Raw genomic sequence first — 26948 nt, 5'->3', positions numbered from 1 at the left:
TTCTGCTTATAAATCATGTACTATTTAGTAAAATAGAGAAGTCTTGGGAAAATTCTGAAAAATTGATCTATACTAGAGATGCACCGAATCCTTAAAGGGGAACGGAACTGTCTGACTACTTTGCTGAGCTGGCTGACTACTGTTGCTTTGTATCAACAGCCAGCTGTCATTAGACTGCATCCTCCAAAAAACCCTACAATTCCCTCCACACGTGATTTCAATAAGGAAAGGAACATCACAGTGCAATGCATTGTGGGTTATGTAGTTCCTGCATGGTCTGTAAGCTGGGGAGTAGTTGTTACAATTTGTAACATCAGTCCCTCCTTCCCTGCCAGGATTTCAAATGATGCAGAAATAGAACTGTTAACCAGCTGGATTTCAGAATAGAAAATGGCATTTATTCATACTTTTAAAAGAAACAAGTAACTGTGATAGGTGCTCTTTATCACATTTTGGTTTGGAAACCGGAGTTCCCCTTTAACAGAATAAATATCTGAATGAAAAGCATGAAATAGGATGTTAATATAGACAACCTGTAGACAATGTCTTGAGATCTACTGATCACCAGCTAAAAGTTGACTGGTAGATCCTGATCTACCTCTTGGGCACCACTGCCCTATTCCCTAGCATGGATTGTAGATCCGGGGCATATTGTTGTATAAACCATCATGTTCCTGTTTAAAAGATGGCAACCCTGTTGATGGGTCCTGCATGAATAGTTAATCAGCTTCCAAGCAGAAAATTAACATGAAACTAATTTTGGTAGGGCCAAAACTTGCAAAAAGTCCTTATATCCAAGGACATGGTTTATATTTTTGAGCTTTGGCTTTTGTGTACTTAACTTCTTTCAATCAACATAGAAATTACATTAGGAACAGTAACACCAAAAAATGAAAGTGCTTTAAAGTAATTAACATATAATATACTGTTAGCATGCACTGGCAATGTTTTTGCTTAAGAAAGACTATTATAGTTTGTATAAACCAGCTGCTGTGTAGCCACATGGGCAGCCATTCAAGCTGTAAAAAAGAAGAAAAGGCACAGGTTACATAGCACATAACAGATAAGCTGCCCAATACAATGATCTTTTATCTGTGATGTCCTATGTAACCTCCGCCTTTTTTCCAGCAGCTTGAATGGCTGCCCCCATGGTTACACAGCAACGTGTTTATATAAACTATAGTAGTGTTTCTGAAGCAAACACATAGCTTTACCAGTACAGGGCAGCAGATCATTACAGAAAATCATATAAACATGAAATAAACCCTATAGGCCAGGGGTCCCCAACCGCCGGGCCACGGACACGCCTGAACTGGGCCACCAAAATTAATGCGGAGCACCAAATTGGACCAGAATTAGACGCCAAACACTCCAGACCCCACCCCCGGTCCTTGCAAAAAATGTTGCAGCTACACCGGTCCTCCGGCCAAAAAAGTTTGAGGACCCCTGCTATAGGCCATGTTTGCTTCCATTAAGGATTAATTATATGTTAGTTTGGATCAAGTACATTGTACAGTTTTATTATTGCAGAGAAATTTAAATCATTTTAAAAAATTTGGATACAATGAAGTATATGGTAGATGGACCTCCCATAATTTGCAGCTTTCTGGATAACGGGTTTCCAAATAATGGATCACATACATGTATCTAGGACATTCTCCCCAAATCTCACTCTAATCAGTCTTCAGGCTGAACCACCAATCACTCCCAGTCCCCCTGCCATAGACAATATTCTTGTGGTTTCAGCTTATGGCTTTGTGAATAATCATAATAACATTATAACTTACAGAAAAAGACAAATTTAAGTGTGTCTATCTATATAGGCAAAAAAGTTTTGCCTTTGGCAAATAAATTTAATTATTTTTTAATATATATATATATATATATATATATATATATATATATATATATATATATATATATATATATATATATATATATATATATAGTGAATAAAGTAATCCCTCTTGTAAATTACAAGGATATTATAAGTTACCGAGGTATCTCATGACCATATAATGTTTTTATATAGGTCATGGAACTCCAAGGTAACTTTAAACATCCTCATATTTTGCAACGGGGATACTTTATTTACTGTAAATAGACAAATTTCAGTGAGTCATGTGACATAAATTACATCAGAGCTCACCGTTTATAACTGATGACATCAGAACTCACCGTTTATAATGATATAAATTACAAAATATTCATGGCTTTTGTGTATTATATATATATATATATATATATACATACACACATACACACACACACAAATTCATCAAGTACAGACAAGTGCAGCTTCTGATAAAAAGTCTAGAAGAATAAGCAAGTTTCAGAAAGGGGGACAGCAGCCGGGACCCCCACTAGAATCAGATAAAGGCACTGAGATAGTTTCCGGCCTTGCCCACAGCACAGGGGCATCTAATACCTCCAGAGTCACTCTTAGTAAGACTCATTTATCAGCACTCTGAGCTGCTCCGCTTGGCTTCTGGCTATTTGGCCCTCAGGTTAGCACAGAAATGTTTTACAGCTGTGATTTAAATTCACGTTGAGCAGAATGCATGAAACACGAGGTCTGGCGTTGTATGTAACTCACACCTATAGCCATCTGGCTAGCAAATCCGTGATGTTCTATAAATGTGCAGGAGGTGGTGCTCCGATATAAATGTGCTGCTTGTCACACCCTGAATAAAGTTCCACAACAAGCAATGTTATTCTATACAGGCCTACTCTGGGCTCAGCCTTCTCAGCCAAGTATCTTCATTATTCTTCTATTGTGTCCCACAACCATAATTGCCATCAGCCGTGCAATCTTTACATTCCACTAAATGGATCTAATTTATGAAGTTTGAACAGGGTGGGTTGTGGGATTTAGGGAACAATGCTGGTGGGCCAGGCCACAGACAGATTTTGTAACCAAGCCTGAAAAAAACACCCTTCTAGCATTAACACAATTTTTTTATTACTGACTTTGCTTTTTTTGGAAAATCCTGCCTCATTTCTGTAAAGCACGGTGTCTATATTAAAAAAATCTTGGACTCCTGGCTGCTTAAAACAAAAGACCTATAAATTAATTGACCCAACAGTAACAAGATGGAGTTGTCAGATCAGGTTAGGGAACAAAGGCATCTATATCTGCACAAAACAATTCTCTGTGGTGGGTGCAGGTGCCTACCCCTATCTGCAGGGGTGAAAGCAAGCAGGGCCCAGGCAGACAGAGGGTTGATAAAGGGCCCTGTGTGGCCCGAAACGTTGCCATGTTTGGATGTCTGCACTGAGCCAATAAAGAACACGTTTTATATCACTAAACAAAGACTCGTGTGCTACAGCTAATGTGGAATTGCTATATTGGGACTGGTCAAAGGCAGGAGGCCTGATAGGCTGTTTAGCACCGGATACCTGAAAAGGTTGTATGGAGAACAGGTGAGCACTCTAATTTCTTTGTGCAGGCAGACAGAGGGTGACTGATCTCGGGAGTCATATGGTAGAACCATGCATAAAGGGTAGAGCAGACCAGCCTGGGTCCCAACGGGAATCACCCCAGATCTTCCAGTTTCTCATTCAGACCACTGCTGGGTTGCTAGGATAAACTGGACCCTAGCAACCAGATAGCTGCTGAAATTCCAAGAGAGCTGTCGAACAAAAAGCAAAAATAGTTTGAAAACAACAAAATATAAAAAATCAAGACCTATTGCAAGTCGTCTCATTATATCACAGTCTACATAATAATAAAAGGGTTTGTTCGCCTTTAAATTAACTTTTGGTATCACGTAGAGAGTGAAATTCTGAGACAAGCTGCACTAGGGTTTTATTTTCTATTATTTGTGGCTTTTGCATTACTTAGATTTTTATTCAGTAGCTCTCCCATTTGCAGTTTCAGCAATCTGGTTGCTAGGGTCGAAATTGCCCTAGCAACAATGCACGATTTGAATTAGGGATGCACCGAATCCAGGATTCAGTTCGGGATTCGGCCTTTTTCAGCAGGATTCAGCCGAATCCTTCTGCCCGGCAAAACCGAATCTGAATTTGCATATGCAAATTAGGGACGGTGAGGGAAATCCCGTGACTTTTTTTCACAAAACAAGGAAGTTAAAAATGTTTTCCCTTTCCCACCCCTAATTTGCATATGCAAATTCAAATTCAGTTCAATATTCAGCCGAATTTTTCACGAAGGATTCAGGGGTTCGGCCGAATCAAAAATAGTGGATTCTGTGCATCCCTAATTTGAATAAGAGATTGGAATTTGAATAGGAAAGGGCCTGAACATGCCGCGTGAGCCTTCAGAACACGGGATGATAATAATGACATTTATAATAGACAGAGTGAGTGTTTTATGATTCCTAATAAATGTGGGAAGCCGTTTTCCCAAGGAGCCACATTATGTAACAATAATAATCTCCTCGGCTATAAATAGGAAGACAACAAAGCTCAGAGATAAGTGATCTCCAGTAACGGGCAAAAGCTAATCAATGCCATGAGCAAACACAAATGGAACGAGAACAGCGATGAAAATGCTAGTGCAATTCACCACCAGGCAGATAATATATGTATTGAATAAAAGTACTCCCTTGTAAAATATAAAGATATTATAAGTTACGGATAGGGTTGCCACCCGGGGCCAGTATTACAAATTTACCGGCAATGTAGCTGCTGGTAAATTTGTAATACCCTTAAAAAGACCCCTTGGCCCGCCCCCAATCCCCTGTAAACTTAGCTTTTGTCCTCCGTTTGATAATCTCCACGCCGTGGCCCTGCCCCTTTTACGCCAAATCCCCACCCCTTTGGCATCTCACTCCGCCCCTTTTTGTTCCCACCCCCCACCTGCCGATAAAAAATTTCACCTAGTTATGGAGGAGTTCCATGACTATGTAAAAGCCATCTCACTCCGCCCCTTTTTGTTCCCACCCCCCACCTGCCGATAAAAAATTTCGCCTAGTTATGGAGGATTTCCATGACCATGTAAAAGCATGAGGCCAAAGGCTGATTGTTTTTATACAGGTCATGGAACTCCGAGGTGACTTCTCGTATTTTGCAACAGAGGGTACTTTATTTATTATAATACACAGGTTTCAGTGAGTCATGTGACAGAAATTACATCACTAAGCACCGTTTATATAGTGAATAAAGTACCCCCTTTAATAAAATATAAGGATATTATAAGTTACCGAGGAGTTTCATGACCATATAAAAACACGAGGCCGAAGGCCGAGTGTTTTTATACAGGTCATGGAACTCCGAGGTAACTTCTAATATCCTCATATTTTACAACTGGGGGTACTTTATTTATTATAATACACAAAGTTCAATGAGTCATGTGACAGAAATGACATCAGAACTCACCGTTTATAACTGATGACATCAGAACTCACCGTTTATAAGGATATAATTTACAGGATATTCATGGCTTTTGTGTATTATAAGGATATAATTTACAGGATATTAATGGTGCCGAAGGCCAAGTGGTTTTTATACAGGTCATGGAACTCCGAGGTAACTTCTGATATCCTTATATTTTGTAACTGAGGTACTTTATTTATTATAAAACACAAGTTTCAGTGAGTCATGTGACCTAAATGACATCAGAACTCACCTTTTATAACTGATGACATCAGAACTCACCGTTCTCATAAGGATATAATTTACAAGATAAACCAACAACATAATGAAACCACATCCGTTCCGATACATGCTGCAGACTTCACGGATTTCTGTGCAGCTATGCTTGTTTGTGAATTGACTGTTGAGCACATTGTATATGTTTTTCATATCAATAGGTATGGATAGAGGTCTATATAATTTATAATACAGAAATAAAAATTATATTTATAAATGGGGCTGTCCAAGAGGAGTGGCGGGTGAAATTCAGCAGTGGCTGCAAGAGGCCCGTGAAGAGTACAGCTAAACAGGACTTTTAATTCAATAAGGCCTTACAGGCGCCAATCGGACCTCGGGCAGGGAAAGAAAGTGTCATGGGGTTGCCAATTAATTAGTAAAATGTATGAGCAAAAAAGACGTCAGACAGTTTGTGTGTAGATACACACACACGTATGGGACCTGTAATCCATCTTGGGACCGGAGGCATTCCGGATAATGGATCTTTCTGTAATTTAGATCTTTATACCTTAAGTCTACTAGAAAATCATGTAAACATTAAATAAACCCAATAGGCTGGATTTGCTTCCAATAAGGACTAATTTTACAGGTATGGATCCGGAAACCCGTTATCCAGAAAGCCCCGAATTACTCCCATAGACTCCATTATAATGAAATAATCCAAAATGTTTACAATTATTTCCTATTTCTAGGGTTGCACCTAATGCAGGATTCGGTTTAGGATTCAGCCGAATCCTTCTGCCCGGCTGATCCGAATTTGAATATGCAAAAATTAGGAGCTGGGAGGGAAATCGTGTGACTTTTTGTCACAAAACAAGGAAGTAAAAAATGTTTCCCCCCTTCCCACCCCTAATTTGCATATGCAAATTTGGATTCGATTCGGTATTAGGCCGAATCTTTAGCGAAGGATTCGGGGATTTGGCCGAATCCAAAAAAGTGGATTCGGTGCGTCCCTACCTTTTTCTCTGTAATAATAAAACAGTGCACTGTACTTGATCCACTGTACTTGTATGGGGCCCCCCGACGGGCTTCCCCCGATCGAGACCTGGCCGAAAGTCGGCCAGATCTCGATCGGATGGGACAAAAAATGCCGTCGGATCGCGGCCGCATCTGTTCGTTGATGCGGTCCCGCGATCCGACCGCCCGTTCCCATTCATGAGGATGCGATCGTTGGGCCCTAGGGCCCATGATCAGATCAGCCCGATATTGCCCAGAGGTGGGCATATCGGAGAGAGATCCGCTCGTTTGGCGACATCGCCAAACGAGCGGATCTTTCTGTGTATGGCCACCTTAAGATATAATTAATCCTTATTAGAAGCAAAACCAGCTTTTTCGGTTTATTTAAAGTTTACATGTTTTTCTAGAAGACTTAAGGAGATCCAAATTACAGAAAGATCCCGGGTACCGAGTATCGCCAATCGAGCGGATCTTTCCGTGTATGGCCACCTTAAGATATAATTAATCCTTATTGGAAGCAAAACCAGCTTTTTCGGTTTATTTAAAGTTTACATGGTTTTCTAGAAGACTTAAGGAGATCCAAATTACAGAAAGATCCCAGGTACCGAGCATTCGGGATAACAGGTCCCATACCTATATCTTAGTTTGGATCAACCACAAGCTACTGTTTTATTATTCATTTTAAAAAATTTGGATTATTTGGATACAATGGAGTCTATGGGAGACAGCCTTTCCGTAATTCTGAGCTTTCTGGATAAGGGGTTTCCGTATAATGGATCCCATACCTGTATTAGCAATATCAACTGCCAGCCTTGGTTTCCAAGAAGAATTTGTTTCTCCTGGAGACACTGCCCCAGGGACAACACCTAAGAAGTCCCACATGCAGCTAAAGAGTTATTAATGGGCAGCCTGGAGGCCTGTTATTCTATCCCAGTGTGATTAGCCATCTAACTGCCACCTATTCATTGACTCTTTACACACAGGACAGCACAGAGCTCCCTTTTTGGGAACTAACAACATGAGGCAACAATGGGTTAAGCCAAATACAATGATGGGTGCGGGCAATGAGGCAACAGAGGACACAGCAGATTTCCCAGCATGCTCATGTGGGAGATTTACAAGTCAAGCAGCAGCAATACTTGTAGAATCACTTCTATCCATTTCCCCTAAATGGGACTTTAAGGTATTGGATAAAGTTCAGTGTGTGTGCTGAACATTCCTGCGGTGTATATGTTAATTTCATAAGTGAGAATTGCTATATTGCTTTAGCTTCCTTTATAATGAGAATACTATAAATTGCCCTAATCAATTCCTTCAATAATGTACTGCAGTTACACAGAAAGCAACGGGCACCTGACCGGATTACTAGCCAGCCACACAGCTGCTCTTTTGCAAGGGATGTCTGTTAATTTAGGGGTGGTTCACCTTTAAATTGATTTTTAGGGCTCTTACAGACAAGCGTTTTTACCTGCGCTCCCCTGCGTTCCGTTTTTCTGCGTTCAGCCGCAGGGGAGCGCAGGGATAGACGCATTACATTTTTTCCAATGGGGCTGTACTCACACAGGCGCGTGTAGGCGCCGAACGCAGGTTGAGACGCAACATGCTGCATTTTTCCTGCGTTCAGCGCCTACACGCGCCTGTGTGAGTACAGCCCCATTGGAAAAAATGTAATGCATCTATTCCTGCGCTCCCCTGCGGCTGAACGCAGAAAAACGGAACGCAGGGGAGCGCAGGTAAAAACGCTTGTCTGCAAGAGCACTTAGTATGTTGCCAATTCCAAAAGACTCTTTCCAGATTTCAAATGGTGGTCACTGACCAAATATGAAAAATAACCGCTCTGTAAGGCTACAGATATTGTTATCGCTCCTCTTTATTAATCCTCTTTCTAAACAGGCCTCTCCTATTCCAGTCTCTTATTCAAATCAATGCATGGCTAACTAATAGGGTAATTTGGACCCTAGCAAATAGATTGCTAAAATTGCAAACTGGAGAGCTGCTGAATAAAAAGCTAAATAACTCAAAAACCACAAATAATAAAAAATGAAAACCAACAGCAACTTGTCTCAGAATATCACTCTCTACATCATACTAAAAGTTAATTCAAAGGTGAACAACCCCTTTAAAGATGTCTGAGGCCTCCTAGGCATGCAAAGATCCTAAACCCCAAGATATGCACAGTGAAACAAAAGCCATATGCAGGCCAATATTAGCTGATCAGTAGCTTACTGGTCCCTGCATGGGGCAAACAGCCTGGCCAACATCAGTCAGACATACCAGGCAGGTTTGAAAATCCCATCAGCCCCAGAGGCACCAATTAGAACACCCAGTCATTTTGCTATATACCAAGAAATGGTCATTTGGTGCCTGCACTTACTCCAAAAATCTATGTGCAGCCATCTGCCTCCTACACTCGCCCTATTTACGCCATGCCAAACCATTTTCCATTTCATCTCATTTCTCTATGAATAAAACTGGCATCAAGTTTCTTTTTATTGACCGGGAAACTTAAAATACCATCCAGATTCCAGTGTCCCTGCCTGTCTAGCAGTGGCTGAAGTACTATACAGAGCTGAGAGGAAGCTACTGCAAGTTGTAGTTTAGCAACAGCTGGAGGAGGCCCCTATGATATAACTGAATATGATATTGATTAAAAGGGTAAGTATAAATGTGAGTGTGATTGTATTTGCTAGAACAATGCACAAATGGTTCACTCTAGTTTCATAATTAACATCCTTGGGTACTGGTGCATGGCAGTGCTTTTAGGAAAATATCACACAATTCTGCATAAACAACTTACAAGAATATGAAGAGTATTGTGTTGTTCCCCTTTAAATTAACTTTTAGCATGATGTAGAGAGTGATATTCTGAGTAGGGATGGGCGATTTTTTTCGCCTTGTTTCGCCACTAAAATGACACCTACAGACTTGTATGTTTTTTTATTCAGCAGCTCTCCAGTTTGCTATTTCAGCAATCTGGTTGCGAGGGTCCAAATTACCCCAGCAACCATGCATTGATTTGAATAAGAGACTGGAATATGAATAGGAGAGAGTCTGATTAGAAAAATTATTAATTAAGAGTAGCAATAACAATATCTGTAGCCTTACAGACCAGTTATTTTTTAAATTTGACCACCATTCAGTGCCGATTCTGGGGCTGCTGCCGCCTGAGGCAGCAGCCCAGATGCCGCCCCCCTCCTCTCCCGCTCCGCGCTTAAAAATTTGCGTCGGAGCGGGTTTCAGGGGGCAGTATCGCTAGTGCATTGAGCGCAATAGCGCTCTTTGCACTAGCAGAGCCGAATTTCCGGGTTAAAACCCGGAAGTTCGGCTCTTAAAGTTACAAGAGGCGGCTTTTTGCCGCCCCTTGTAACTGGCCGCTCGCTGCCGCCTGAGGCAAGGGTTTCACCTTGCCTCATGGCAGAAGCGGCCCTGCCACCATTTGAAATCTGGAAGTGTCAGAAGAAAAATGCAGGGCCTCCGCATCGGCGCCAGTGTCCAGATAGCACCCCCTGCAGATACACCCCTGGCTCTACAGTTTGCAATGTCAGCAATCTGGTTGCTATGGTACAAATTACCCTAGCAAACATGCACAGATTTGAATAAGGGTCTGGCATATGAATTGGAGAGGGACTGGATAGAAAGATTAATAATAAAAAGTAGCAATGACAATAAATGTGTGGCCTTACAGAGCATTTGTTTTTTAGATGGGGTCAGTGACCCCCATTTTAGTCAGAAGTAGAAGGCAAATAATTTGAAAACTATAATAAAGAAAATATGAATACCAATTAAAAAGTTGCTTAGAATTAGCCATTCTATGACATACTAAAAGTTAACTTAAAGGTGAACCAACCCTTTCAATGAGAAAATCCCATCCCCATATGGTGTTTTTAAAAGGGCCCCCGCAACTCCTTAAGCAGTCCTGCATCAGCTGCCCCCTTGCCCGTATCTGGCCAAAAAAAAAAAGAGATGCGCAGCAGGGTAGGCTGTTGTGCGGGCTCCCAAGTGTAGATTGCAGAGGTGGCGCATACACACTATAAACCAATCTGGTTCGGGAGTCCACTGAGATGGCAGAAGTGATGGAGTGAGAATTACTAGCTGCCAACACCACTACACTACTCAGAGCTAGGGGGCAGCAGACGTCATGAACTTGATTTGATTGAGGCGGGTGGCAGGCACTTTTTAAAAGTGATATGGGGTTTCCTTGTCCTTTTTCATCTTTGCTTGGGCAAATAATGTTGGGGAAAAAAAATGGTGTTAAACGAACTAACACTGTTATTGCAACTTTTCTAGTGCATTTTACTTCACTTTAAAGGGGCTGTTCACCTTTAAATGAACTTTTAGTATAATGTAGAGTGAAATTCTGAGACAATTTGCAATTGTTTTTCATTTTTTATTATTTGTGAGTTATTTCGCTTTTTATTCAGCAGCTCTCCAGTTTGCAATTTCAGCAGTCTGGTTGCTAGGGTCCAAATGAACCTAGCAACCATGCATTGATTTGCATAAGAGACTGGAGAATAAATAGGAGAGAGAGGCTTGAATAGAAAGATGAGTGTAGCCTTACAGAGCATTTGCTTTTTCGACGGGGTCAGTGACCTCCATTTGAAAGCCGGAAAGAGTCAGAAGAAGAAGGCGAACAATTTGAAAACTAAACGAAATAAAAAAATGACGGCCAATTGAAAAATTGCTATAGAATTGGCCATTCTTTAACATTCTAAAAGTTAACTTAAAGGTAAACCACCCCTTTAAAGGAGAAGTAAACCCTAGTAATGAATAGGGCTAAAAATGCCAAGTTTTATATACTAAACTTATTGCACCAGCCTAAAGTTTCAGCTTCTCAATAGCAGCAATGATCCAGGACTTCAAGCTTGTCATAGGGGGTCACCATCTTGGAAAGTGTCTGTGACACTCACATGCTCAGTGGGCTCTGAGTAGCTGTTGAGAAGCTAAGCTTAGGGGTCGTCACAAATTATCAAGCAGAAAATGAGGTTGGTCTCTAATATAAGCTGATGCTACAGAGCTGATTATTAAATTCTGATGCTAATTGCACTGGTTTCTGTGCTGCCATGTAGTAATTATCTGTATTAATTACTAATCAGCCTTATATTGCGACCCTTTTCCAAGCGATTTATCAGAAATAGCATGTACTTAGAAAAGCACTGAAATCTCCTAGACACGCACACACATACAGATAAGTAGCAGCAATTGTATTCAAATTACAATGCGAACGCAATGACGCAAGAACGTAAAGACGTAAAGACGCCAGGTTACAGCGGGAAGCACAAACTGTTTCCGGTTTGGGTGGAGCACGTACTGCACAGAGTAATGGGATACAAATCGCTCTGTGCCAATAGTCGCTGTGAATCGTCTGTTCAAAAAAGACGATCGTCTTGTCGCCGCAATTTACTTTTTCAAAACGTTGGCGACAAATCGTCCAGTGTGTCCTTACCCTAAAGGGCTGTGGTTGCCTTGAGTTGGTACAGAAGCCCAAAACATAATGTACAACATTTCTAGCTACTTCTTTTAGTTTAACTTCCCTTGTCCTTTAAGGGTAAGGACACACTGGACGATTTGTCACCAACGTTTTTAAAAAGCAAATCGCGGTGACATATCGCTCGTTTTGTCTCTGAACAAAAACAAATGAAAGACGCCAGCTCCTGTGCCCACAGTGCGTTTGTGAATCGCCTGTAGCTCCAAAACGCACTGAGACCCTTTTCCGAGCGATTTATCAGAAATAGCATGTACTTAGAAAAGCAGTGAAATCTCCTAGACACGCACACACATACAGATAAGTAGCAGCAATTGTATTCAAATTACAATGCGAACGCAATGACGCAAGAACGTAAAGACGCCAGGTTACAGCGGGAAGCACAAACCGTTTCCGGTTTGGGTGGAGCACGTACCGCACAGAGTAATGGGATACAAATCGCTCTGTGCCAATAGTCGCTGTGAATCGTCTGTTCAAAAAACACGATCGTCTTGTCGCCGCGATTTACTTTTTAAAAACGTTGGCCACAAATCGTCCAGTGTGTCCTTACCCTAACTCCAGTTTTGGTCTGACTCCACTTTACTAAGTCCCCAGCCAGCCCCTCTAGACTTAAGTCATCAAACCCATAACCCAATTCCAGATTTCAGTGCACAAGCCACACCTGGGTGCAATTATGTCTGCAGCAGGGACCCATGAGGCAGTAAAGTCGCAGAGCAGGGCAGATGTCAGTGACCCATAATACTTGCTATTTAGCAAGTTCACTGACTGAGCACATTTGCCTTTACATTGTGCCTTCATTCCCAGGCTTGAGCATTCATTGAGTCGCACTCACAGACAAAATCGCACTGTCGCACGCCTACTCTTGCTGTAACTCTTTAGTGCCACCGAGATGAGTGTGAGTCTGGTCACTGTAAGACCCACGAGGCACAGGTCTGTCTGATATTCCCCCTGACATGTCCTACAACAACAACAACAACACACTCACTTGGCTGGAGATCGCTTTCCAAGGCACGAAGTTCTGCTCCACAGGCAACGCTTATTCCAAAATCCTAGGAAGTCGCAGCGATTAGTTTAAGAGTAGCACCTCACTTTCTCTCCGGGACCTTTTTTGTCGCTTTCCTTGGCTTGTACCGAGACAGCAGCGACACTTCTCATTGTCGGCACAGCTGTCCTAGATCACAGAGTCCTGCTACAAGCAAAGTCTCTCCGACAACCCCCTGTCTCCTCCCCATTGGCAACACCTTAGGACACGCCCACTGCTTGGAAGCGTCTATCCAATGAGGCACCGAGGAGGGACAGTGAGCCGTGGGGGCCAAACTAGGGTCACAGCGACTGACAACGTCTCTCGCTCTCTCTCGCTGATACAGAGAACAAGTTTTACCACCTGGGACACACGACTGGGCTGCGTTCTACAAAATGAACCGGCCAACTGGAAAGAAAAGCAACATTTGCATTAATTCTAGGCCAGACTATGGTTTGGCAAGGCATTGTGGGAGTAGGAGTCCTGGCTGGAGGAGAGCTGATTGTGTAAACAGAGCAGGGGATAGCAAAGGGAAGCCAGAAGCAGCTTGCAACTTCATGTACACATACTGTTGTTGTTTTGTTATTATTAAGATAGTTTTATGACAAAGAACAAGCATATATATCATAGTAGATGATATAATCGCTAAAACACTGGCCGGCCAGGAAACACAGTGAATAAATAGTTATAAAATCAGTAATAATACAATCTAGGTGGGTAATCACATTTCCTGTAGGGAAAATTCAAATGATTGTTCCTTGGTGTTGGTATACAGGGTCGGACTGGGGGGTCCGGGGCCCACTGGGACTTGTCCAGGGACCCCTTGACCCCCATCTGCGACTATGCGTATGTCGATCAGCCCGTATAGGAATTGCACAGCGAGTGTGCGCACAGGAGCTGCACAGCGCTCAAAGCAGGCGCACGGGACACATGAGCCGGCGCCGCAAAAGTTTTTTTTATAGGTCCTGGAGATCGGAGAGTGGGGTCTGGCCCGGAGGGGGCCCACCGGGTTTTGCCTTAGTGTGGCGAAACGCGTTACAGTATCCAGGTGGGATCATTCCTTTGTGTGGACTTTTATTCTTTTATGCTTTTAATCCAAACTACGAAAAAATCGTGAAAAGTTGTAAGTTGCCGGCTCTTCGTGATGCGCCAGTTCGTGAAACCGGTGAAGCAGCGGGAGATTGTGAAAAGGAATCGGAGGTTGCGTTGCGCTGTGGGCACACGCACTGTAACAGACGGTGCGCCATCTTGGATCATCGTGAAAAGGACACCTGCAGAGAAGCAAATTCGTGAAACAGGCTTGAGGCTGCTGAGAGTTCAAATCCGGCTGTGCCCTTGAGAAATTCTGGAACAGTGTATCTGGTGAGATTATTCCAACTTCTTTTTGGGGGGCCTTTGCAGCTGGCAAGGAGGAGGGAGTGGGAGACGCCCCAATATACCCCTTTGTATAATCTGCTCTCTAAATTCAGCCATCTATCGGTCTGCCTGTTTGATATATCTAACTAAGCACTCTGCACACTCCACTGCTTCACCATATTGGAAAAACTCTGGCTCAAATTCCTGGGAAATAACTTTTTTGCCTTGTTGAACTACAACTCACAACCATTCTCTTGTTTTGTAAATTACAAGCATATACCAACACCAAGGAACAGTCATTTGAATTTTCCCTACAGGAAAAGTGATTACCCACCTGGATTGTATTTATTACTGATTTTATAACTATTTATTCATAATTTATTCACTATGTTTCCTGGCTGGCCAGTGTTTTAGTGATAACATAATAAATTGTATTTTTAATATATTGGTTTTGCAATCCACCTTCTACTTGTTCTTTGTTTTTTATCCCCAATAGGACCTTGGGGATTGAAGGTGTGCAGTCTTGACCAGTATAATACCTTTCCCCTATCGGTCACAAGACTTCTAATTGTAAAATAGTTTAATTATTGTTTATTAGAAAGTAACCTCATAATCAACTTTGATGCTGATAACATGCAGCCCTCCAATACTATGGTTTGTGCAGGGAACCAGCTTGTTTTATTCACCATTTCTTATTGTTTGGAGCATTTAGAACTAGAACCTATTTATTGTTTGTCTTTCCAGTTTGGCATTTGTATTACTGACCCCTAACAACCACGGACTGATTCTCATTTCAGAAAAAAAAGGTGAATAGAAAGAAAATCATATAAAATATAGTCATTTGGTGCTGTGGGCACTCCTGTATCCAGATCCACCATCAGTAGGGTTGTCACCTGGCCAGTATTTTACCGGCCTGGCCAGTAAAATTGATGGCAGATCCCAATGATATTTATAAGAAAAAAATATATAAATGAATACTGGTATTTTTTTTCCAGAAAAGGTGGCAACCCTAACCATCAGTAAGTTAAAAGTAGTGTTCCCAGGTGACCAGTGGCCTAATAATTGGGGCCCCTAGAGCAGAGGTCCCCAACCTTTTTTTATCTGTGACCAACTTGTAAATGTAAAAAATGTTGGAGAGCAACATAATCATGCCAAAAATTCATAGGGGTGCAAAGTATTGTATTTGCTTGACTACTGGTAACCCCTATGTAGACTTGCAGCCTGCAGGAGGCTCTGTTAGGGCCCTTACACACAGGTGTTTTTACCTGCACTCCCCTGTGTTGCGCTTTCTTCCATTCAGCCGCAGGGAAGCGCAGGAGTAGAAGCAGGTGAAATGCAACATGCTGCATCCCAACCTGCGTTTGGCGCTTACATGCGTTTGTGTGAGTACAGCCCCATTCAAAATATTTGAGTACGTGTACTCTTGAGCTCCCCTGCGGCTGAACGGAAGGAAGTGAAACGCAGGGGTGCGCAGGTAAAAAACGCCCGTGTGTAAGGGCCCTTAATCAGTACACATGATTTTTATGCAATTTAGGGCTCTTACACAAGGCGGTTTTACCTGCTCTCACCTGCGTTCAGCCGCAGGGGAGCGCAGGAGTAGACACACTCAATTATTGTGAAGGGGGATGTACTCACACAGATGCATGTATGCACGGAATGCAGGTGAAATGCAACACGCTGCGTCCCAACCTACGTTTGGCGCTTACATGCGTCTGTGTCAGTACAGCCCTCTTCACAATAATTGAGTGCATCTACTCCTGCGCTCCCCTATGGCTATGCACTAAAGAAAGTGCAACGCAATGGAGTGCAGGTAAAACTGCCCTTGTGGAAGAGCCCTAAAGCTTGCCTTTAAGTCAGAAATTCAAAAAGAAATACCTGTGTTCAGGTCACTGGGAGCATTATTCAAGGGGTCGGAGATCAACATGTTGCTCACGAGCCACTGGTTGGGGATCACTGCTCTAGAGGGAAAGCTCTGCTAGCTCAGTAGAATGGGGTCCCACAATTTTAGATGGCACTCTTTACTGTATTACGTAATATTTGTATGGAATCTGTATGTTTGATGCCTTTATAGTATTGCACTTTATTAATAATTGATAATACCTGTAATAATAATAATCATCATATATAACGTTTTCCAGCAGAGATATGAAGGGGGAAATGGTGCTGTTTGTTTAAAAAAATCCTGGAAATACTGCATAAGGTAATGTCCAGCAGGCAATCACAAAACATGAGTGTGTGTGATAGAGAAGAGAGAGAGGATTATATGATATTAAATTACTGCAGATTACATTTGTAACTGCCATACAACACACAACACACACACACACACTATTATTATCCAGAAGCTCAGGACCAGTGATTTCTGGTGCTTCTGAACTACAATTTCTTGAGACTCCTATAGCCAAAGCTTGTCAGGGGGTGCTGGGATCTGTAGTTTAACAGCAGCTACACATTGTACATCCCCTGACAGTTCTCACAGGTACCCTTGAGTCAATAAATATTGGGGAAACAGATTAATTGTATCTTTTTATGCAGAAAGAACTCAAACCCCTCTGTCCGCAGGGGACTTTGCACTCTAATTCTCCAGGCTGGGTTGTACAAGCTGATTATTGGGACAGGTTAAGCTGTATACAAACAGTCCAGCCACAGATGGCTCTGCTTTAACTATCTGCATGCCGACAGTGTACAAATTGCACATTGGCGAACCTATAACACCATTATAACTGATCCCTGCGGGCTTTCCCATTCTGCAACTGTCATTACACCATAATATATCATCTCTACTCCATGTTTGCTAACTAGATTAGATATAAATGTACTGGTGGGGACTAGGATTGCCACCTGTCCAGATTTGGACCTAACAGTTCAGGCTTTGCAAGATTTTGTCTGTTCAAAGTGATTGGACCAGTTTGAAAACTGATAACCCCACCCTGAAATCATGAATTGTGATTCCTCATTTATATACACCTTTCTTATACCTTTCTTATGTATCTTTCATAGCTTTCCTGCCATGAAAATGTACTCTGTATCATCTGGTTTGTTTTTTCTTTATTTACTGCGCAGTGATCCTCTGTGTTGCCTGATTCTGTGATAGACAAGCGTCTGTTAGTACTAATAGGGCTCCATTTGCAATGCTAGGAGATTTTTAGCTTCAGTCAGCAGTGCCAGGACTTAGTAAGCAAATGCAGTGTTCCGGCCCTGTGCCTGTCAGTGCGCTGTGAATGTAATGGCTACAGCAGGAAACAGAGTAATTAGAAACCTCTAATTTATGCACGCAGACTGGGGCTTTCTCCTTTCTAGTACCAGGCTGCATTCAGTAATTGGAACAGGTCACAATTGTCGCCATGTTAGGGTGACATAATAGCCTTGCGTTCAATAACTAAGAAATTCCTATGTCTGTTTGCCCTGCTGAGAAACCTGCTTCTGTTTTTTCATACTGAGAAAAGCAAACAGTCCCTTTATGTAGTTATACTGACAATGAATGAATCATGTGAGTGCTGGTGGGGCTTACACATGACTAGCTTTATTCCATCCTCTTGCTATAAACTTAATAATCTTACATATAATACACATCTTTGAATTAAAATAAAAGCTGGCTGTACACAGGCTGATATACGGTAAGTTTCCAACATGGTCCTCCTGCACCATTTCTGCAGCTTATTGGCCCAAGTGTGTTGGATTACCCAATAACCTTCTTGATCAATATGGACAAATTTAAAAGATTCAATTGGCACATTCATGCAGTTAGTGTCATTGTGGGGTCTCCGCAGTATGATCCAATCATCTAACTAGCTTGGCTTGGCCCAGTACATGCAGGGTCAGAACTAAGGGTAGGCGCCCACCTAGGGTGCAATGATGTGGGGGGCGCACTTTTAAGGGGATTTTTTCTTTTTTTTTAAACCCTGGTTTGCATGGCCTTTAATAGTTTTCAGTTTTATAAACTGCTTGTTTCAACCCCCACCTCCCTTTTGGCAGCTTCTAGCACAGGTAACCAGAAGATTAGGGGCAATATGATGGATTTTTGACTGCTGCTGGCACAGGTACATATTTGGGGGGGCAATATGATGGCTGGTGGCACAGGTACAGGAGACAATATGAATGGTAAGGTGGGAAATGGCAATGCAGGACCGGGTGGGGGGGCAACGATTTAAGCTCTTGCCTAGGGTGCCGAAATAGCTTGGCCCACCCCTGAGTACATGGAAGGCCAAGTTGTTAAACATCCACTGTTGGTTCATTTATGGTCCCAAAACTGCTGAGCAGAAGGTGGAAGATCCCATTGGCCACAGACTGCTACAGGCTGTGCATTGTACCTCAATACGTAAACTGGTTTCTGGGGTGCAAACAAATAGACCCAATCTGGTCCATCTGGTTAAAGAGTCCCTCGATTGTTACACTGGTTCTAATTTGTTCTCCCAGTTAAAAGGGTTGTTCACTTTTGAGTTAACTTTTATTATGATGTACATAGTGATATTCTGAGTCTATTTGCAATTGTTTTTTTTCATGATTTGTGTTTTTTGAGTTATTTAACTTTTTATTCAGTAGCTCTCCAATTTGCAATTTCAGATATCTCGTTAGTAGGGTCCAAATTACTCTAGCAACCATGCACTGATTTGAATAAGAGACTGGAATATGAATAGGAGAGGCCTGAATAGAAAGATGAGTAATAAAAAGTAGCACTAACAATGAATTTGTAGCCTTACAGAGTATTTGCTTTTAGATGGGGGTCAGTGACCCCGTTTGAAAGCTGGAAAGAGCCGGAAGAAGGCAAATAATTAAAAAAACTATAAAAATAATAATATTTAAAAAATGAAGACCAATTGAAAAGTTGCATGCATTCTAAAACATACTAAAAGTTAACTTAAAGATGACCCACCCCTTCAATAGCATGTTCTACGTTTTTTAAATGAGCAGCCAATGCCATATACTATCGCAGAATACTTTCTACCATACCTAAGCCCTATGGCACAGAGAAAAGCCTAAATCCTAAAGTGCAATTGTTTTGTCTTCAGGAGTTGGATTAGTACATTTGTGCTTTTACTGGATCACTGCTCCTAATCTAAGGCAGTACCGCACAGGCACTCAAATCAGGTGATTCAGCCAGTGATTCAGTTATTATGCAGATCCACCTCTCGTAATTATACTGCCACCTTGGGTGATTAAAGAGCTGTGCATTTTCTATCATTTACCTTTCAACGCCACTCTAAGAACCAAAGAATATGTTCTGTTTCATAACTGGTTCAGATTGCAGGCTGGCTTGTTTGGCAGATATGGCGTTTATTGGTAGTGATTTATTTGTAAGATACAGTGACATAAAAAAATGAAATTGTTTTAAAGTAATAAAAGTATAATGCAGTGTATCCCTGCACTGGTAAAACTGATGTTTGCTTCAGAAACACTACTATTGTTTATATAAATAAGCTGCTGTGTAGCAATGGGGGCAGTCATTCAAAGGAGAAAAGGCTCAGGTTACACAGCAGATAGCAAATAAGCTCTGTAGAACATAATGGTGTTATCTGTTATCCACTATTTAACCTGTGCCATATAGCATTTTCTTTTTCAATTTCCACCATTGCGACACAGCAGCTTGTTTATATGAACTATAGATCAGGTTTACCAGTGCAGGGCAACAGTATATGATATTTTCATACTTTAAAACACTTTCATATTTTGGCTTTGCTGTTCCTTTAAGGCCCTACTGTCACCAATACAGTTCAATTGTTCGTAAGTCTTCTTAGTCTGTCCTGAGCTACTATCGCTGGACTGTTGGCCTTATTCTTTTCATTCTTTGAATTCTGATTCGCCTGACTGTTGGCAGGACTTTGACCACAAATTTTGTGGTCCCCCCCCTTTGTTGCCATGGTATTGAACGTTTACCTGCCTTGCCTGTCTTCCTGTACACTGTGTTTTCCTTGTTCAGAAAGCTGTGCCAGGTGATAAAGTAGCACCATATGTGCCCACAAACCTGCATTCCCCTCACTATCATTACCAGCAAACAATCTCCCACTTGTTCACAACTAATCTGTCTAATTTCTCCTTCCCCACTCCTTGGTAAATAGTCCAAAACCAATCCTGCCTCTGCTTCACTCTGCCCACTTGCCTGGCCCTGGGAGGCTGGAACCAAGTGTAGGTATGTAGAAGAGGTATGTGCCTAGTGATGTGCGAGTCGGGGTTTTTTTTTTAAGTAGACCCCCGATGATGTCACAAAAAGGGCTAGGCGAGCAGGTGCAGCGTCTATAAAAGAAGAACCCAGTAGTCGAAGCTGGCAATGCAACGCGGCGCGTGGGGAGAGCAGTAGAAGAGCTCAACCCGCACCCGCCTGCCACCCGCGAAGAGGAGTGCAAGGTCAGCATGAACCCGTCCGACCAGCAGGTAAACCCAGGGGTCCCGCGGGTATCGGGCCAGCCCGCACATCACTAGTGCCCCCCCACCATTGCACACTTGGCATGTTCCTCTTCTGCCTAACTGGAGGTATGAACCTGCCGGGCATCATGCAGCCCGTAGAATCCTACTGCCCTAGGTCCGGGGCTTTGTGGCCTTCCACCAATCTAGACATGGCCCTCTCTGTGCCCTAGGTCCTGCTTTCTCCTCAGTTTGAACACTGAATCTAGAGGGCAGTGCCCCTGACATTCTTTTACTTTATCTTTCTATATTCGGTAAATAACTGATAACTCTTTGCAATTTTTTCATTGAGATTTATCATCTTAATATTTGGGGTGTTTGAGGCTCACCAGGGGTCGTCACCCTGCCAAGCCCTTCCCCCCAGTATATCTTGGAGCTGCTGCAAGCCGAGACCCCTACCCATGAGGTCCAGTGGCCACAGAGATTTCTACGTGGTGTACCATATGCCAAGTTTAAATCATGCATATATGCATATATTGTAATGTATAGAAGAACAAATGAAAATGTGCCAATTAAAATAACAGTAACACCAAAAAAATTAAATATTTTAAAGGAATGTACTGTTACCATACACTGGTAATACTGGTATTTTTGCTTCAGAAACTACTATAGTTTATATAAAGAAACTGCTATATAGTAATGGAGGCAGCCATTCAAGCACAGGGCAGTAGAAAATAGATACGTTCTAAAGAATCCCATTGTATACTGTAGGGCTTATATGCTATCTGTAGTGTATCCTGTGCCTTTTCTCCTCTTTCAGCTTTCAATGTCTGCCCCCATGGCTACACAGCAGCTTGTTTATATAAACTATAGTAGAGTTTCTGAAGCAAACACAATAGTTGCATGAGTGCATTGCAACAGTATATTATATTTTCATTACTTTAATGCACGTTCATTTTTTGGTGTTACTGTTCCTTTAAACATCTTTGTTGGTTGCATAGTTAGAAGCACTGAGCAATAACTTTGGGCCAAAGTATTTCAGATGAGGATGTTGCCCTCCCCCCACCTTGTTTACTAATACTTTACAACAATACAACAAAAAGTTCATATTTGTTATCTTTAGTGACCTTGTTGTTGTCTATTATTATTTTTTAGATGCTTGCCTTTTAGTATTTCTTACCATACATGTATTAAATAGATTGCTTCCATCAATTTATTAAACTGCACATCAGTAATGAGCCCTATATTCCTGTTTTCCTCAGCGGTGATTGGGTCTGATGTTGTCAGATGTTATGCTCTGTTTCATTATAAAGCTAATATTAAACAAGAATGTTTTTAAGCTGGTACTTCCGCTGGTACAAGAGCAAGAGAAGTATTCTGTGTTCTGTATAATGGAGAGTTGGCCAGGCTTTCCCTTAATCTAGGGCTCTTATGAAATATAAAAATTGCAGAGTTGTGCTGGTCGTGGGTATTTTCAAGAGGTCCTGGATTAAAGGGATCACATACAAGTGGATGTAATTAAGTCTTCATGAAGAAAGCCTATTATGATTATACCTCTTTGTTGGGGACCGCTGAAATGCTCAGCAATTAGACACTTTACAATGTTCCAAAGGACCGGGAAACAGTATGCGCCTAATTGTGCCATCAGCGCATCCACATAACAAACCCTATTAAAACTGCACTTACATTAAAACTAATTTAGGTGATTACGTTGATATCTAAAGTGAGAAGCGGAATGTATTTTACCCTGATCATTTATGCAAATAAGATGTATTCTGCTTCTAACAGTCTGTGCCATCGACTTACTTTCATGTAACATGTCCTCAAACACTGGTGAAATTACTTTTCAGAGTTAAGGTGGCAACAACACCTGTTACTTTCATCTTGTTCAAATTATTTTGAAATTTGAGAAAAATGTTTTGTTTTATTAATATAAAACAAAATCTGAAAGCGAATTGATTTCAGATCTAGTGCTGTAGTCCGTCTCATGATTATAACTATATGATATTCTTTTAGGTCTCTTACACACGGGCGCAGGAGTGGACGCACTGAATTATTGTCAATGGGGCTGTACTCACACAGACGTATGTCAGCGCCAAACGCAGGTTGGGACACAGCATGTTGCATTTTACCTGCGTTCGGCGCATACATGCGTCTGTGTGAGTACAGCCCCATTGACAATAAGCGTCTACTCCTGCGCTCCCCTGCTGGGAGTCAGGGGCGTAACTATAGAGGAAGCAGACCCTGCGCCTGCAGGAGGGCCCAGGAGGTATAGAGGCCCCACGAGGCCCTAATTCATATACAGTTTCAATAAATATTGGTAAAACAAGTCAACTGCTAAAAAATTTGGGGGCCTGAAAAATAATTTGCTGTGGGGCCAAGTAATATCTAGTTACGCCACTGCTGGGAGTCCTTGCACCATAACATTATTACGTGCAAACTTGGCACAAAAGGTGCAAGGTTTACACTAGGGCAAAGGAGTACTGTATGTAATTCCTGCCTTAATTGAAGGGCTACCCTAGCACTTTGTTTTGTGGGCCTTGAATGACATGCAATCTAGGGTGCATTTCAGGGATAGCACAGGTGACAAACACCTACCTCCCTTACCTTTTGTTTGCAGCTGCTAAACACATGTTTTTTTTGCACTTTGCACCCTTGTTTGTACAGCCACTTTTGATACTAATACAATTTCTAGAAGGGGCGATGTTACTTTAAATTGGCTATACATGCAACGCACCAGATTTAGGCAAATGTTCACCTTCCAAAGACTTTTTTCAGTTCGGTAGTTTTTATATTGTTCACCAAAAAGAAAGATTTTTTTTTCAAATGCTTTCCTTTTTTTTTCTTCTGAAATCAAAGCTTAAAGTTTAATGTTCCGGTCTCTGGTATTACAGTCTGGCAGCTTAGTGATCCAGGTGCAGAAACTCAGGGATTCTGCTCAGTAGGGCCAAAGATGAGAAATGTATCAACTAATGTATTGATTTAGAATAGTTTACGGTGGTCAGTGACCCCCCCCCCCTCCCAGAGCTGCTTTAGAAAGACATAGAAGGTGGAAACTGGAACTTTAAAATTCAGTATTAGAAAAATAATCACAAATTGAAGGTACTTGAAAAAAAGTTATTATTTCTGGTGAACTATCTGCACTGAACTGAAAAAAGTGTTGGAAGGTGAATAAACCCTTTACTATTCTGTCAACCTTATACAGTGGAACTTCAATTTTACATCCCCTGATTTAAAATTTCCCTTCATTTTACATTGTTGTTTTGTAGTCCCACCTATATATTGTGCATAATACATTTCTCTGATTTTAACTTTTCCTGGATTTTACACCATTTTTTGTGGTCTCCCGAAAAACGTAAAATGGAGGTTCTACTGTACTTAAAGAGATCCTAATTCAGCAACGCTTAGGGGCAGATTTATCAAGGATCGAATAGTCAATTAGAAATTTCGAATTGTTTATTTTTTTTGTCAAAACGTACAAATTCGAATTGGGAATAATCCAAACTCGTTTCGAATTCTAAATTCGAGATTTATCAAACCATTACTTTGGGAATAATTAGAATTTGACTATTCGCCACCTAAAGCCTGCCGAGTTCATGGATAAGTCAATGGGAGAGGTCCAGTGATCCATTTGAAGAAGTTAATAGCCTTCCTGACGTTCAAATTTTGGGGTGTTGGGGGGCCCGAAGCAGCAGGCCCCGGGTCCCCCAGTCTGAAACTGTGGTGGGGCCCAAATTAATAACTTGTTTCTGATATTGATTCTGGTTCTGATCATTTACCTGGAGCTACGGCCCCTTTTCACTTCCTCATTTGCCAAAGCACAATGCACTGTCCGAAATTGTGCATCGGAAGATTACATTTTCAAACATGCCTGATTTCCGAACTGAGCGATTTCCATAGTATATTAATATCACTCGGGGCAGCAGGCCACCTTATATGATACCAATAATTGTACCACACTCTAACTTAGAAAATGCTACTGGTATATGTATGACCACCTTTAGCCAAGAATCTAAGTGCATTGCAAATCAAGTATGAAAATGATCCTAATTAATTATTCATGTCCTTATTTTCAGTAGCCTGAATGTTATAATAAGTTTTATCAAGGGGTTACATCTATGTGATGGATGTTCGGGTGCATGAAAAAAACTACTCTTCTCAGGGTGGCCACACACAGGTAGAATAGTCGCCCAGCAACTGCGGACGACTAATCTCCCTGAAATGCCTTCCCGATAGCAAGAATACGAATCGCTGGCTTATAGCATAGGAATAGCTTCGTATTTCCGAAGCCGCCCAAGTGCATTTTATATCTCAGTACCTTCATACTGTGCTGACGTGCAGACTTGTATTTAGCAACAAATGAAAACACTTGTCACAGCAAGATAACCCTAAAGCTAAACACACCACAAAAAAGGGTTATTTTCACTTCCCCATACAATCTAGGTCAAAGTTAGGTCACAAGTGCACTCTAATGACACACGCAGCCTTATTTCATTGTCTCGGTACTCATTCTCCATCCCATAAAATGCTACAAAAATAGTTACAGAATTACTGAGAACTGCTGTCATTTTAGGGGCAGAGAAGGAAATAGTAGATCAGTAGTAGTAATCTAAGAATTTAAACGTTAAAAAAATTATTTTCTTTTTCTCTGTAATAATAAAACAGTAGCTTGTACTTGATCCAAACTAAGATATAATTAATCCCTATTAGAGGCACAACAGTCCTATTCAGTCTAATTCATTTTAAGTGTATAGAGATCAAAATTAGGTTTATATCTGGAAAACCCCAGGTCCTGAGCATTCTTGATAACAAGTCCCATACCTGTATATAGACTTTACACTTACTGTAAATTTCTTGTTTCTCGCACCAATTTTTTTTGGTGCACATTTATCTTTTCCCCTAATATCACATCCACACTATGTCAGCTGTTTCCCACAGTTCTAGGTTTAGGTTTACTGAAAGCTTTTCAGTCATGAAAGTGGTGGTATATGAAATAAAGCCACAAAATTGTTTAGTGGGTGAGCTCTGATGTCACGTTAACAAGGCCAGTATCCATTAGTGACTCGAATATTATTTTTAGTGAATTAACTGAAAATAATGATTGTAAAATTTAAATTATTGATGATTGGCCAAAAGTAATTTGATAATATAATTGAAAGATAAATTTGCTTTAAAGGAGAAGGAAAGGCTAACATTAAGTAAGCTTTATCAAAAAGGTCTATATAAATACACCAGTAAACCCTGGTCAGAATGCTACTGAGTCCTCTGTCAAAAGAAACAAAGCATTTCTTTCCTTTTATTATGTACACATGGGCTTCTGTATCAGACTTTCTGTTTTCAGCATAAACCTCCAGGGCAGGGCTTGAGCATGCTCAGTTTGCTCCTCTCCCTCCTCCCTGAGCTCAGAGCTGTAAGTGAGCCGGGAGAGACTCAGGCAGGAAGTGATGTCACACCAAGCTTAAATGGCAGCTTCTATCCTAAACAAATAGAGACAGTGTCTACAGCTGTTTACTCGGGTATGGTAAAGAATTCTGCAGAATAAATATAGCATTCTAGCTTGCACTATTGTGGCTAATCTGTTGCCAATAAACTGTCTTGGAGCTTTCCTTCTCCTTTAAAATAGTTAAATGTTGCTAAATTAAATGATAAAGTGAGAGTGTGTAAACCTGGTGCATTCATGTCTTGTGGAAGGAGACAGGCACGACTCTTATCAGGAGGGATTGCCGCTGTATTTTCCCTTAAAATATGCTGATTTGATAACCCTTTTGGCACATAATAATGCCTATAATCAAGAGGCTTAACCTCCCTTCCCGTTTCCTGTTTTTCTGATTATGAAAGTTTATTCCTGGTTTTTTGTTCCTTGTTGTTGTGCCTTTTGGTGCTGCTACAGTGGTTAGGTTTAATACCCCTCTCCTTTCCTTCAACCTGCTTTGTTCCATCATTTTTATTTTATGAATTTTCAGTCCCAAACTGAAATAACTCAGCACACAGCACAAGCCTGGCCATTGTTATTCCCTGTATTATGTGAAGAGACTCTGTTCCCATTCTGCTACCCGTGAAAGCTCGCCTTATACAAAGTGGCATCTTTGTGAGCTTGTGCCTCCCATTCCTCACCCCCTCCCAGTCAGCAATTAAGCTTATACAGTACATGCCCTGAAGTCAATGCACTAACACTACAGA

The 26948-nt window shown here is 41.4% G+C and overlaps 1 protein-coding gene across 2 annotated transcripts in view; it reads right to left on the bottom strand.

The window, feature by feature from the left end:
• lzts2.L (leucine zipper, putative tumor suppressor 2 L homeolog) overlaps positions 1 to 13293 on the bottom strand; it is a 110332-nt gene extending 97039 nt beyond the window's left edge. For both annotated transcript variants that reach the window (XM_041568699.1, XM_018225234.2), the window contains exon 1: positions 13038 to 13293. The gene's annotated coding sequence lies outside the window, so the exon portion shown is untranslated. The remainder of the gene's footprint in view (positions 1 to 13037) is intronic.
• Between the last annotated feature and the right edge of the window lie 13655 nt (positions 13294 to 26948).

This window comes from Xenopus laevis, chromosome 7L, assembly GCF_017654675.1.
Source record: "Xenopus laevis strain J_2021 chromosome 7L, Xenopus_laevis_v10.1, whole genome shotgun sequence".
Classification (NCBI taxonomy): Eukaryota; Metazoa; Chordata; class Amphibia; order Anura; family Pipidae; genus Xenopus; species Xenopus laevis.
The sequence above is the reverse complement of the archived record's forward strand: the minus strand, read 5'-3'. Positions and strand labels throughout refer to the sequence as shown.